This window comes from Teleopsis dalmanni, chromosome 2 (genome assembly GCF_002237135.1).
Source record: "Teleopsis dalmanni isolate 2A chromosome 2, ASM223713v2, whole genome shotgun sequence".
NCBI classification, from domain to species: Eukaryota; Metazoa; Arthropoda; class Insecta; order Diptera; family Diopsidae; genus Teleopsis; species Teleopsis dalmanni.
In genome coordinates this window covers 217,793,549-217,809,998 of record NC_051847.1, presented here as the reverse complement: position 1 = coordinate 217,809,998, position 16,450 = coordinate 217,793,549, and positions in this window count along the sequence as shown.

The following is a 16,450-nucleotide window of genomic DNA, read 5'->3' as shown; positions in this document are numbered from 1 at the left end:
GACAACCTTCAGTAGAACGACTAAAAAAAATTCATCAATTATCAAAACAATCCCGAGACTGTTTTTAATAAATTCTTTGCAGTTGAAAATGTTCATTCGTAGAAAACTAGAATATTATTACTTTAAAGAGTTTATATGTTTTTCATTACTATACCTTTTTTTTTTTATATCCATTTTACATTACAAACTTTAGATTTCGTACGAAAGGAATCTAGAGGATGTATTCACATTCCATATTTGCTCTCAGAACAGTTGTAATCAAAAAATGTGAAGATATATGTGAAAAATGAGAGATAACTAAACCAATTTGAGCGAAAATGCGAGAAGTTTTGCAGAGATTCTGGTATAAGATGAGCGACAAAAGGAGAAAAGAAGAAAAAAAAAATGTTTCAATAAAAAGTTAGGGAGTTTTTCTTGTTTAATGGATCAAAAGCTTGTGAGAGAATTTAAAAACAATAAACGCATATACCACAGCGACAACCTTAGAAGGCTAAGTAGTTAATGAACATTAACTCGCGTGTTGTGAAGTTGATATTACGTTTCATCTCTCAGATTTTTTGTTTTTTTTTGTCATTAAAATACCATAAAGGAGCGAGCACTTTTAAAATGTGTGACATTCTCTATTCTTTAATACCATTTCTTTCATAAAAAACTGTTTCCATCAAATTGCATACAATGTGAGCATCAATTTTATATGATCTTTACACGGCAATATTTAAGATACTTTATGGTAAGATAGCTTAAGTTTGCATTCACATTGCACTTTTGCTGAAAACTCTGCACTCAAAGGGTTTGTGAGAACCTCTTACGTTTGAAGTTCTATCTTATGTTATATTCTTATTTACTTACTTAATTGCTTAGTTCATTACTTGCTTACTAGCTCAGTTGCTTGTTTACGTACTCGCTTGTTTACATATATTTTTTTTTTACTTCTAATATATGAAATATTCTTATATTAATCAATAAATATTTATGAATATTATTTTGTGCTTTAAATCTAATTATTGAATATTTTTACTTTACATATCATGCAATTAAATTGAAGTGAAATATTAACTGCAAACTCAAATTCTATTTATTAAAATAATTAACTAACGAAAATAGATTGAACTGAAATTTCATTAAAATATTTAAAATAGTTATTTAAAATATATATACAAACCAAAACCTATAAACTATATATATTATTATATATATTATTATATATATTATTATATATATTATTATATATATTATTATATATATAATATAATTAAATAATTTAAAGTTTATTAATAAAGAATTTTTTTAAAGATTAATATTATTACTAAACTTACAATTCAAATAATAAAATAATTGGAATCAAATCAAACTCCAAAAGAGGTTATTGAATAATTCGTATAGCTGCGACGACAGAAATACAACAATATATCATGTAAAATTGAAACGAATAAATGTTTAAATAGATTTTTTAATTAGATAAGAATTTCCTTTCAGTAGTGAATAAAGTTTTCAACAAATTATATTATATGTATCAGACATGAAGTTTAAAGTAGTCCTCTTCATATTTAGTTACTTAATATTTGTATACTATATATTTAATTCAAATATACAAATTTGAATTCACTTTAAATAAATATATTTATGGGTAAGCATATAAAAAAATATATAAAAGTTTATGTATAAGTCTATGTAAAGAACATAATTTAAAGTAAAAAATTCGAATTATTACCGAAAATAATATCCAGACCTCTACATTTAAGTACAATTTCAAAAATTCATAACAATAAAAGTTCTAGATTGGGCGGATCAATCTTCACATAAAGCTATACACGGTTGTAAGATCTTTTTTGTTACTAGATAGCTTAACAAAAGATTAGAAGAGTAGAATTATAAATTCAGTGATAAACTGGGTTCTTTAAATGATGTAGGCATATAACTGTTTAACGATGGATATTAGATCTTCACAAACATACCTTATCATCGGTAAAACCGTATTTTGTAGAAGAATACTTGATAATGACTACAATGGTTTTCTGAAGTAAAATCTTTACTTCAACTTTCAATAGCATATTTGCCACAATTATCTGTCTCGAGTCTTCTTGAACTTCAAACAAAAAAAATTTTTTTTACATGTGTCTGAAATATGGTTTAGAATAGATATAATAACAACTACCTAAGAATCATATGTTCTGAGATATGTTTTAATGTACTCCATTATGTTATTATTTACATGTTACATTTCAATATTTCTATAATAATTGTCAGATAAAAAACAGGATTTTTTAAAAAATTCTTCTTTTCTCTATTCTCTAGAACACAGAAATTTCTTCATGATGTAAAAAAATGTCAGTGAATCTATTCTTTACCTAAATTAAGAGACTTTTTTTTATGTCATTTATAATTTCTACCACATTCAATTTTGGGTATAATGCTCATCTAAGTATCCTGGTTTTCATTAAAAAAGAAACTTAACTTGTTTATTGATCTTGTAAGCCTGTGAGTTTATGTATGGCTCTCACTAAAGAACCAGTTTATTCTATTTACCTTATTCCATTTGACTTAACCGTTTGTAGTTGTCTTTAGCTTGTATCACAATTAGTGTACTTAGTCCCAGTGTATCTCCAGTTTATAATGATCTTCTTTAAATATGTTTTTTAGTTGCTAAATATCAGTTCCGAACATAAACTATTAATATTGCATATTATTTGATTAATTATTTGATTAATTACGAACTAACTTATTGTCATTATTTTTTTCAGTTTAACATGTTTACGTGATGCGATATAAAATGTATTATGATAACTCTAAAGGTTCCTTTTAAGAGTTTCAAAAGTTTAAAATGCATTAGGGATAGTTGTGTTATGTTATGTTCCGAGTTGGTGCATCTGGGCACTTTTACTCTATGATAGCTGGGGAGATTCTGCAGAGTTCCGCCCATCTCACTGACTAATTTGAGTATTCTTGATAATCTTCGTGATTATTCAATGATTGATCTAAGATCTGCATACCGCCTTATGAGGTTAGTGATTACTCTGAGATTAGATAGTGCTAAGTAGGGCAGTCTGTCGGTTTTCGCATATAGCTTCAGAGCTCTGTCCCTTATATATTTTTTGACCGGATCTATTCTAAGGTCTCTTAGCATGTCATTAGCATGTGCAGATGTACCATGGTATTTTGAAGATAGTCACGATGTTAAACTTTATTGGTATTTTACTCGTTTATCGAGTTTGTTACTCTATATCGTGAATATGGCTAATGTAATTAGTGCAGATTTTGAATTTAGCATCTTAATTTAAGAAAACACATGAAGTGTTTCTGTTCTTAATTATATAATAAATTCCTTTTATTGTAGTGGTTGGTGTATATTATATCGAGCAAATAAAGCTAAAGTATGCATAATGCGAATTAAGTATTCATGGTAAAAAATATTATATTTGTTTATTTCATCGTACATATATCTTACATATAGAACAAAAATGTATAATTTTCTGGCAAAGATTTTGCATTCGGGCTACAATTTAGTTATGCGACGACATACGGTCGAAGTGGTGTATCCTTGCGTAATTATGAGAAACTGCGCTGCAAAATGTTTCTTAAGTAAGATTGAATGCATTGCATAATTCTCGTCCTTTAGCAAGTGCAACAAAATAGGACGAATTTTTGCAGTAAAATAAAGGCGACGGTAAAGGAAGTGAGAGACGGGGGTATGTGATACAAAAAGTTCCAACAACATTTTCTTCTTTTAAGTGGTCGTCGTAATAGTTGGTAAATCCTTTCATTAATGTTTTACGTAGTACACAGCTTTCCGCTTTTCATTTAATTTTTCGGTTTTTGCTCTTGAGAAATTAAATTTCGTTTGTCTGTGTTTTGGGTAATATAAAAAAATAAAAATAAAAATAAAAATGTATAAATTACGTCAGCAGGAATACTCTACTTTACTGTGCGATTGAAATATTTTATATACTTTATAAGGACATGTTACATTTAATGCATTCTCCTTAAAGATTTTATTCCTTGTTGATTTTATTTGAGTTAAAACTTTTTAAGAACGTCATGGTTATTGCTTCAATAAAAGTAAATTTGAAATTGATTGATTGATTGATTGATTTTTCAGTATACCATATAATAAATATGCAAAAAAAAAAAAGTAAAGTATCTAGATAAATATGTGTGTGTGTGGTGCTTTTGTTAAACATGAATAATACTAAATATATACATGACTATATATGCGTTCTTATGCGTATAATCCTTTGTGTACTTAACTCTATAATTAAATATGATTATACATGTACTATGTATATTGAAGCAAATATTATTTACTTATAACCTTCCCAGTTTAATTAAACTTTCCGATGGAGTTGTGTTTGTTTAATTTATTTATAAATATGTTCTTTCTGTATAGTTTAGTTAAGTCAGTTTATTTAAACATCTACCGGAAGTATATAACTCTACAAAGGGAAATGGTGTTGGGTTAGGAGTCAACATCTAGTAAATGCTAAATGCAAATTGTAGTAAATTCACAACATCCCTACTTTATGTGTTCGCTCTCTCTCTCTGTATGTCATTCATAAACTGTTACTGCTACTGCTATTGCTACTGCCTTAATATTTTACACTATTTGTATAAAATGAGTTTACTCCGTCCGCATCAAATGCCATGACCCAACAGAAACATAATCGTGGCACATGTTTATCCGCCACCAGAGAAATTGCGTTTGTAACCAAGTGTGCACAGCACGTTCATTTTGCTGCTGACCAAACAACCGACCTTATGACGTTATTAATGTTACATTCTTTACAATTCATTTGTCTTATTTTGATGACTAACAATTTTATTCACAACAGTTTTTTTAGATTCGTTGTATATATACATACATATACACGTGTACATAGCATATACAACCGTCCATATATATTATATAAATTTACAGGAAAATTTATGTAATACAATCGCAAATCGTAGCAGCGATTATTTTTTCATACTAACTTTTCACCATGTAACTTTCATCGACATGCGTTTTCGTTCACAACACAAGACAAGTGACAGTGCTTACACATAATATATATACGTTGATACCGACATGTGCATATATATAATATATACACCTATTCATATATAAGTATAAGTATAAATTTTTTAAACAATATTTTCTTTATTTTCACTTGTAGGTATCTATATCTCTCATGTGGTTATTGATTTTTTGCAATCAATATAGATGTAAAAAGTGGCGGTGCTGACAGCTGCTTCCGTTGCCATTAGAAAATTTTCCAAAAAAGACAAAAAAAGATACAAAAGCACCTAGAAGCGTTATATTGTTTTATATTGAAAATATTAGTAATGAAATAAAATGCCAAGTAGTATGAAATGTACAACAAGCATTTATTTGTATATGAAATTAAAGAAATTACTAAAAAGAGAACGTTGCATTTGATGTCAAATCAATACCTTACTGTAAATTATGAGCTTCAGGAAATATTTTGCTATTTTGCACTATCCACTTAAATCAGTTTTGTACATAAATCTTATAGTACACAAGACAATATCATAGTTGTTGTAAGTTAGCATTTGCATTTGCATTGCTGCTTATAGTACTCTTCTCTTCTACCAGAAGAACTACAACATTCCACTCAACTCAAATGTATAAATTACACAGCAAAAAAAAGTTACAGAAGTTAAAGTCAATATAAAAAAAAAAAATGAAATAGAAAGTATATAATAGTACCATTAGATCTGTAAATTTTTATAGAAAATTCGTACCATAAGTACTTTGAATGTTAAAAAATAGAATTTTGACACAAAAATCAGTAGTTCTATAAAATCAAAAACTTAAATAGTACATATTTACCAAAAATGATTTTGGTATATCAATAATAATTTTAAAATCTTTATGCAATTTATTTATTTATTTATTGTATTGATAAAGTTGAATGTATAATGCATTCATATTAAGTCACTCTTTGGTTGTGGTAAAGATGTGTAGTAAGAAAATTACGTCGGATGGTGCTTTCAGATAAATGGCGAATAAAAAAATTTCTGTTTATTACAGTAATAATGTAATAAAAATAAATATAAATATAATAAATAGACTCCTTTGATTCATTTAAGAGATGTCTTCAGCCCCTCAAGTTCCTATTCTGGCTACGTACCTTTGTTCTTAAAGAGTAGTTTTTAAAATTGAAAGTTTTTTTTTCGAGAGATTATGTATCGAAAATCTCCTAACTCCTTTCTCTCTTTCACCTGCATGCACTTTTTCTTTTCCTATCACTGTTGTCGGTATTATTCATATTGTTGTTATAATCTATGGATGTCTGTATGCTCAAAAATGAATATAAGTATATATCAAGTTTGTTAAGAAGTAAATTTACTAATTTTGATTTAATTTTATGCAATAAAAATTTATTAAAATATAATAGAAGCAAGTGTTGTCAATTGTCAGATACAATATTAATAAGTTAATTAATTGCAGATCTGAGGTCAATTAGCTTAGTCTGATGAAGTGATAAACAATACTCTAGTCAAAATGTATGAGGGGTTTTGAAAATACCTCGAGTTAAAAAAGAGTATAAGTGCTTAAGTGCACTAGCTCAAAACAGCTTCAAGATAATATACCTATATTTATGGTATTTTAAAACTGACCATAACATTTTAATAATTATATTATATGATATTAATTACTTATTTTAACTATAGTGGTATTATTCAAAACATTGGTATTATTCAAAAATATCACAAACGTCATAAAAACATTCGTATACTTCTTATCACCTGAACGAAATTTATGATCCTTTTTGTATTATTTTTTTAATATTTATTGTTTCTATTCTATTTATGAAAGTTTTCAATATGTTTTTTATAAATTAATTTTTATAAACATTTGTCATCCATTTTGATAAACGTTTTTATTATTGTAGAATTGTTTATGCGAAACTATTTGCTTAAATTCACAGCTGTATTGATTTGTTTACTATTATTTCATAATGATAAATTTTCACCATACTAGAAAGCACTGTATTGTTGAGATAATTAATATTACTGATAAGGGTTTACCATACCCTACCTGCAATTTTGAGTGTTTCCGACTGATTGTTTCAATTATCATTGCTGTTTTTTTTTTAAATATTCAAAGCCTTGTTTTCGTAAATTATTTAAACTTCTTGAATTTTGAAAATGTATCCTAAAATTTTCCTTTTTAAAATATACATCTATACTGTCCATTATTACGGTAATCCGATAATCTATCTTGTCGGAGAATTATATGTAGCAGTTTGTATCTACCATTTTCGTTGCCGGTATAGTCATCGTTTCACATTGATTTAATATATTAATAACATAATTTCTGTAGACCCCATCTAATTACTTTAAGTTTCTTCGGTCAGCAACCCTTTTTCCTGACTATTTTAGTTACAATTTAATCGTTCGTTTTCGCTAAGTACCAACTCATAAAAATTAGTAAGCTTCAATTTAAAGTAAAAAAACTTAAATCGTGCAATATGCATAAGATATCTTCACTATATATTCTAAACATATGTGTCGTTATATTGCACATATAACCCTATTTTTCTGATAAATATAGATATGTATTGTATATACTATATATAATATTAATAAAATAAATAATAAAAGCTGCTATACATGTTTGTTTTTCTATTTTTACATTGCATTACTTTGATTGCATTATTCAATTCATGTAAAGTTGAACTATATAGATATTCTTTCCTTTTAAAAATCCTTTTCAAAATATTGAACATTGACAGTTGATTCTTTGATACGAAATATGAAAAACTGTGTAATGGGTTTTTGAATCAAACAAATTTCAAGATGCGACAATTTGTATTAGTAGTAAAAACATGTTCGTATTATCAGATGCACGTACCATAATATGGGTGGTATTGTTGAAAATATCATATCTTGCAATAATAAATATCTTGTAATAATAAATCTTAAATAAATATATTTAAGATTCTTCAAAGATAATCCAACAAAATTCAAAGCCGTATACTCTATATACATTAAACTAAAAATCGTCTAATTCGATATCACAACTCTAAACAAGATCAGCATATGAGTATGCAGTCATTGGCATGGTTGGTACGTTTCAAATTGATAAAGATGGAAATTTACTTATTTGCTAGCACTGATACCTATATACGAATTCTAACTAAAATTATACTACATATATAAATATTCATCTATTCGTAAATCTGGGGTGAACATTGATACCATACTTTAAAGATTGTTATCTTTAACAGATAGCTTTACTATTGTTATTACTATTTTATTAAAGTTATTATCTATCATATTTACATGTACATAAAATATCTTTACTAACTAAAGTAAAGTAAAGATTAAGTAAAGTTAATTTAAAGACATATTTATCCATTTGTAATCATATTTCGATTGTAATCCTTCGATTACGATATTATAAACTTTCGGAATTAAGATTTTGCATGCATAATATATTTTTACTGTTTTATTTCCGACGTTTCAACATTGGAATATTGCTCCAAAATGTTTTTGCTATCATAACAATTTGATGGATATTAATTTTTTCCTTCCATCATTTCATGCAACTATTTTTCTTTGAAACTTTTCCCATTTGGAATTTGAAATCTGACGTTTGCTTCAATTTTGCAGAATTTGCATTTTCATTAGTTTTGCGATATTAACCCTTTTAGTACTAGAAGTATGTGAAGCATTCAATAACACCCCAACCAAAAGTCTCAAATAAAATTTAAATGCATTTTGAGTGCAAGATTAAAATTTTTAACATCTTTAGTAGATTTTTCGTACTAAAAGGGTTAACGATGTTACTTTTTAAATTGATGGCACCCACAAGCAATTGTGCAATAGTATCACTTTTTGTTAGTATTAGTTTTTCAGATCTCTAGTATATTTACAAATGCTAACATGAAATCAATCAATTAGATAAAGAAAAATATGATAAAAGACGAGGTTATCACTTAAGTAATTAAGATTGTTTCTTAAATTAGCAGATTTATTTATAGAATTGCAAATATCGTTCAGAATTAAACCAGTACGGAATAACACTGGTCAATAATTAAGTTCGAATCAATGATTGTTGCAAATAGCCTAGCCAATTTGCATAACGAAACACGCAAACAAACGTTTGCATAGATTTATTTGTCTATCTGTATCTGTAAATTGTTCTTAATTAAAGCTTTATGAATCGCAGAGCATATCTACATTATTATACAAATTGATTTAAATAAAATTTACAAATCAAATTACACATAAAACAAGAGCTATGTACCATGTATCTTGTATCTTGTATTTTGTATCTCACTATTAATATCATATTTTGCATTTATCTTTTTTAACAAATTTTTACTGGGACTTCTGTTTATTTTGTCTATATTATTTAAATTCTTTTATGTGTGAACTATTTTATACGTCATACGACAATTTTTTAATAAAAATTGCTGCTTCTTGGCATATATATTTCTATTTAATAGCATAATGCGAAATTTTTTTGCAGACAGGAATTTAGTTTAAATTTGTTTGCATGTCTAGTTTGGCTAATTTAATTTTAAAAGAAATGTTAGCGTTTCTTAATTGCATTCTAATAAAAATTTATAAACTCTATTCTAGTAAATAAATTGTTGTCAATATAATATAGCATCTAAGTCACATTATTGTACTGTTAGTAAAGCATTATTTAATATAAAAGTAACTCAAAAGTATTAGTAGAATATTGGTTAAAAGTTTATTTCTTTTTTGTTAATGGACAGAAGCAGAAGTGATCTTAAAAGTTTTCCGCTCTCTTCTCATTACGACAGCTTCTGCAAAAGTCATTGGATGTAATATCTGTTCTTGAGGGTTTTCAACCTATAACCTATCAACCTGTTAAATTGTTAGATTCACTTCTTAGTATTGAAATGTTCATGATTTTTATATATTATTTTAGTCGAATGATACATACTTTAGAAATATATTTTTAACACAGCCTAATGGTTATTTAAGGAGCATCACAACTCACTTCTTTTGAAAAATTTATTCTTCTAATTGCTAAAATTAGATTTTAAATTAAATTTGATGATTAAATCAACATGTCAAAGTATGTATATTTTAAATTAAATTTATTTAACTTATTCACTGAAGTAAGTAACAGCACACTGTGTATGAGTTGCTCTACTAAAATAAATTTACATCATTTACGATGTAAATCCTTCACTTTATCATGCAAGCAGTCATTGTTTAACATAAATAAAAGTCAAGGTGACACCTAACAGCACCAAAAATGTTAAAAATTCACAAGAAAAAAAATAAAACCAAGTAGAAACTAATATATAATAATTTTACGATATATTTATGTAAGTAATCGTTTGTATAAATATTTTCAAAGTTTACAATGCACGCATCTGCTTCCAGGATATTGCATTTCATTATAAGCAGCAAATAAACTTAATTTACCCATGCAATAGCCGCACAAAAAATTTCACTCACTCAATTCTTTAAAATTCTTGTGAGAAAAAAGTAAACCTACTTTAATTTTTTTTTTTTAATCTTAACCTGTGTTCAAAGTATCTCAATTTCTGGACATATGTAGGCGAATAAGTTGCGAGTGTGTGGAAAACATGGAACACGTTTGTCGTGCCTTGACTGCATTTTTAAGTCTCACATTTTTAGCTGGCACATGTCTTCAGACATATTTAAATGAATGTATCTTAAAGCCAAAAATCTTTTGCCAAAACGAAACAAGTTCCTCCTTTACTGCATTCATTTGCATATGCAGATGTTTATTATGAAAAACTTGGACTACTTATAGAATATGAGGCTAGCTAGTCTATGTCCTCCTTTTTTATGTGCAGATTTTTAGCGTATCCATGTCATATATGAGTGTAGTAGCATTGTTTTTTTTACTTTAATAAATGCTCTAGTAAGAGTTCTAAATATGTGGGTGAAACTGCAATGAGAGAACGATTTCTGTTTGCCATTTTGAGGTCAAGAAATAAACATTTAAATTGAATGTACCAAATGCTACTCTGCTTATTTATTGCATGTTTTACTTTCTGGTATTTGAAATGTTTGCTGAAATATATTAGTTGTTATTTGTTTAATACTTCCTTTTTGCTGTACATAACAGATTTTGTTGTTTTGAAATATTAAAATTTTCATTGTGACGGTATATAGCAAAGAGATATATTAATAAAAGTGTATTGTAGATAAGCAAACACTAATGTATAGAATTTTGATATTAAGTTAAATTCGTTATCTAAAATATATAAGTTTCGGTGTAACGATATAATAATTTTATTATTGTATATAAAATTATATTGCATTTAAATTTTATATGCTTCACTTATGTCTGTACTTATTCTGAATAATGATTTCAAAATTTTTCTGTATTAAAATCATAATACATTTTTAAAAAATATCAAAAATTAGGCAATTGCTAAAAATATGTAATAAACTCAGTCCACAGAACATGATGCATCTTAGTCTTTAACAGTTTCAATCCATTCTATATAATTTTGTGTTTACCTTCGAATTTTAGTACGAATTTTTTTTGTCAGTTTTAATGTTCTTTAATCACAAGGTTGATTTTTTATCAAATCTTATGGTATATGGTATATATGATTTTATTTGTCATTATATTTAAATATACTTCCAATTCTCACTGGAATTAAAATTAGATTTAGAAATTCTTAGCCGATATTCTATTCAATCACATTTTTTGCCAAATTTTTGTTTTGATAAAACTCAATCCGTGTTATAAATTCAAGTGATGACGTTTAATTTAACCTCTTGCCTTGAAGTATTCTTGCTAAATCTACGGAGAATATATTATCTCCTAGTAGTAAAGACTATAAATTTATGTTATGTTTATGAATTTAACTGAACATCTCTGAAGTCTGCATATTGACCTACACATTTAAAAAATGAGGGTTTAGTTTATATATATATCACTACGAAACGCACTATACTATATATACCAGGCTTTATTTTTGTTCTTCAATATTGGTCGCGAGTGTAATAGTTACTATATTATAGTTACCATTCAATATTGTTTGAAGATGTTACTTTACTTACGCAATTACTTTTCTGTAGATGAAATGCCTATTCTTAAAATGGCAAAGTTACTCAAGCAAGTTACTTTAAGCAAAATGAATAATTTAATTTAAAACTTAAAAAATAGTTATTGCATTTATGTGAACTGCATGAGGAATACTTAAGCACTTGAGCGTATCTTTCAAAGTTACACAATGATTTTAGTACTATCCCTTCCTTTCGTATCTGATATGTCATAATATTATTTCAATGATTTCAGTGTAGCTCTACTTATTTATATAAAAGTTGAATATCAAAACATAAAACCATTAAGCCTGAATGACATTTCGCGCTGTATATACGGCGGTACTTCACTTGTCAATTAAATATCTTCACCGATGTACCAAAGCTTCTTAAACTTTGCTTCATCGGTAGATGCCAGCAAAGTAACTTTATAACCATTAACTTTTAACTCATTTCATATCGTATCGTTTTTAATTGCATTCTCAGTTAAATCAAATGCGATAAGAAATATGTGGAGAAAAAATATATTTTATTTATGAAGTATTATACTACGTATTTTGTGAAGGTTCTGCACTTCATATATTATTTTACTGAGTATATCTTTTTATTATAATCTCTTAAATAAATATTTTTTAGTTTATCTAAAACTAAATGACCTACGCTAGAGTCTCATTAATTAAATTACTGCACTGATAAAACAAAGCACTCATAAACCTATACGAAAAAGATATTTAGTTAACATCGTAAACTTACGAGCACATGTAAATCTTTTTCTGTATCTAAATTTGTTAAGGAATGAGAGTATAAAGTAATATAACACCTCACAGACTTTGTAATTTATTATTCTGAAGTGTTGCGAATGTTTATAAGAACAACTTATTTCAATAAAAAACTTATTATCTGGGAAGGGTTTTGCAGTTAAACACCTGAACGAACAGACAGCTTCACTATAAATAGTACGATAGATCATATTGGAATTGTGTTTGTTCGAATGACATATCGCTTCTTGCCATATGGATTGAAAACGAACAGAACTACATGACTTTCATAGTCCGCCTACAATCTTAATCATTCTCATTGTCCGAAATACCATGCAAACAGGAACTATCTAAAAAACAGCTGTCAAGCTAATGAGACATCAATGGGTAGATATACCATGCGAATAAGGATAGACAGAGAAAACTGATGTTTACCTGTTCTCTTATTGCATCTATCCACTGATAGTTCCTATTTTCTGAAATGTTTATCTCATCCTCCATTTGTGCATTTAAGAGACAATGTTTTCTAATCCAAATATAGAGTATTTCTTAAAACGTAAAGAAGGTATTAAGATAATATCATTAGTATTAAGATTACGTATATAGTTAAGATCTAATATGGATGAGTGTTATTGACTCATTGAAGATGTGATGTTTAAAAGGAGGAAGTGAGTTAAAGCAGTATAACCAAATTGTAGATCAGTGTATAGTTTAAGTACATGTAAATCATTTTGCCTCGATATACAAATTTGATACAACTTTGATTTATATTTGGAGTAACGATTCATCATGTATGCTGAACTGTTTAGTATAAGATAAATATATAAAGGCCCGTTTGATCCATTTTGAGCATAAGGCGTCAAAGGACGTCTTTTTAGTATAACTTATTTTATATATGTATGTTGCTTTTAGGCTGTCTTAGTTAGGTGATAGTCGGTATTTGTGTACCAGGTCTGCGAATGTTATTTTATTTTTGACTTAGTTTGCATAATGCCGAACATTTCATGAATCGCAACCAGGGTATCGGTCCGATAGAATTCAGGAAATTCTGCATAGATGATTGCGGTGATGTTGTTATATTTAGATTTTTTTGTGGATATATTCCTCAAAACCTTATAAGATTAATTACTACTGCAATGTGTATATTTTATGTAGAATACACAATATATATGAGTAAAATAATGTATTTTTATCTATTATTTTCATAGTTTTAACCACAATATTTCGTTTATATAAATTAAAAATTTTATAGTTTTTAAAAAAAATTAGTGAAGGTATTCTTCTTTCTTTCTTTTTAGTGATTGTCATGCCAAAAGTTACTGTTGAAGACAAAAACAGCTGAAGCTGAAACGCTTTCCCCAATTACCTGTCCACACTTAACAACGGGAAATGTGTGCACTGAGGTATTGCTGACGCTGAGCTGTCACAATTCTTCACCGAAATCGACTATTAAAGAATTAATTGCAAAAAGTTGAGATATATTATTAATAAACTTAACGACAACCGTTATTAAACATAAACCTTAAAAAAAATTCAAACGCTGTATATTACATCATAACTTTCATGCCCACATCATGTGTACATAAATATCTTGACAACATATGCTACAATCGAAAAATATCATCTAACCAAAATCTAAAAAGTACAATAAAAATAAAAAAAAATTTCAACAAATCTACAAGAAAACAATAAACAACCGGAAATAAAAATCAATATCTCTTGAAGTACTGTATTCTATGTGCCATCAATAAAGGATAACAACAATAAAATAAAAACAGGACAGATATACCGTAATTATAGAAGCTTAAAGCGAGTATTAGTGATAGAAAAGTGACCGAGTCAAACTTTAGCAGAACATAATACAAACAATCCCTCCATTTAAGCACACTACAACATAAACATTATCATTGCAACAACTATTGTTACTACAACTATTATCTACTACTTATATAAGCTAACTATTTTATCATCTATACGGAGTATAAATTAAGGTGAGCACTAATCAATGTACATATAATAAATAATATTTCTTACTGGAATTGACTGTCTATTGTATAGAGGATATACGTTTGACATTAATGACTATCTCTTAATTTCTTTGAGATATATGTTCATGATAATCTTTTTATTTCTATTTCTTATGATGATCCTCCGTCACTAGAGTTTATCGTTTTTTGTTTTGATTACAGTTCAGCAATAAGTTAAAATTAACTACATAACATATAGTTAACATAATATATTAAAAGAGAAGAGTGAGAAACTTGTATGGAGAGTGAGTGTCTCTAGTGATGTGAGTTGGTCTTTATTGCACCCAAGAACATAACTTTCTTTGTTTTTATTTAGTTTATTAAGCAGACCCACAACTGTTTTAAATGTGAAAATATTGCTTCATCAAACCTGACACTGTTTTTCTCCTATATGAAGAATGTTATCTTTAAAGTATATTGTTATTACTTAAGATATTGAATAGCATATGGCATTATATTATGACTAATAGTTTTATTAAGCGCATGCCAACTGGAAAATTCCATTAAAAAATTCACATTTAATTCTTGCGAAATCTTAGCTAGTTCTCATGTATTTTACACCCACTTTCTTCAGCACTACTATGTCCAATATTAAAATTTATTTACTGAAATATTTAAAATAATGAAAAAAATAAAAACATTTTGTGGTTTTTACTTGTCAATCATTATACAATTATAATATTATTTATTTTCCTATATATGACATCGCTGTCTTTATCATCCTTACTATTCTTTAGATTCATGTAGTGCACAGCGAGCGTTTCCATTAAGCTAATTCATCTATCACCACTTCGATCATCGACACTATCCTTTTTTTGACATTTGCCTTAAAACTCTCAGTAGTTTCCGCTATGAACAATTTAAAATTTGTTTTACTAAAAAGTACTTCAGTCTGGGAGATCTAGTTTATATGGTACTTTATTATTAAGTATAACATTCTTAGTGACTGTCTGGCTTTGTTCTGAGCCAAAAGAGAATTGCTAAGCCGAAATCTCCAGTTTTCGTCAAATACCAGAAATCCCTAACAGGTGACAAAACTTAATTTGAAGTACGAAACCTCTTTTCCTATATCAAATTCGTTTAGTAACAGCAGATTAGCTCTAGATGCAGAGCTCTACTCCGATGAGAGCCAGTATGTCGTTATTGTTAAATATAAATTATTTATATACGACTGTGAAATTATTAATCAAATAAAAAATTAAATCTAATTACTCAACTCAATAGATCTTAATTGTATTGTATAGTTCAATCTATGCACGGCGAGTTTTTGGAATATGTTTGAGGTGTAGTCCTGTTATCAATTGACTGTGATCGTAACTGATGCGATGATCCCGTTTAAAACGGACGTCTAGGGGTACTATCCAGGCTTTCTAAATATAATAGGATAAAAGCAGTTTTATAATTGAATGAATCTAATAAAATTGTATAAGCTATTCTACCAATTGATTTACTTGAATAATGGTTACATCGCATGCTCAGGTCTGAAAACGCGTTAACATAATTCATTCGTTATTTTCGTTAAGGATCTCTGTTACTGAATAGTATACCTATACCTTCCCGTCATATATCATTTCTATCTCTACAGATATATACAAACTTATTTCCAGAGTTGATTATCATTTGACTGTTTCATCCAGTGCTGTTTCATCT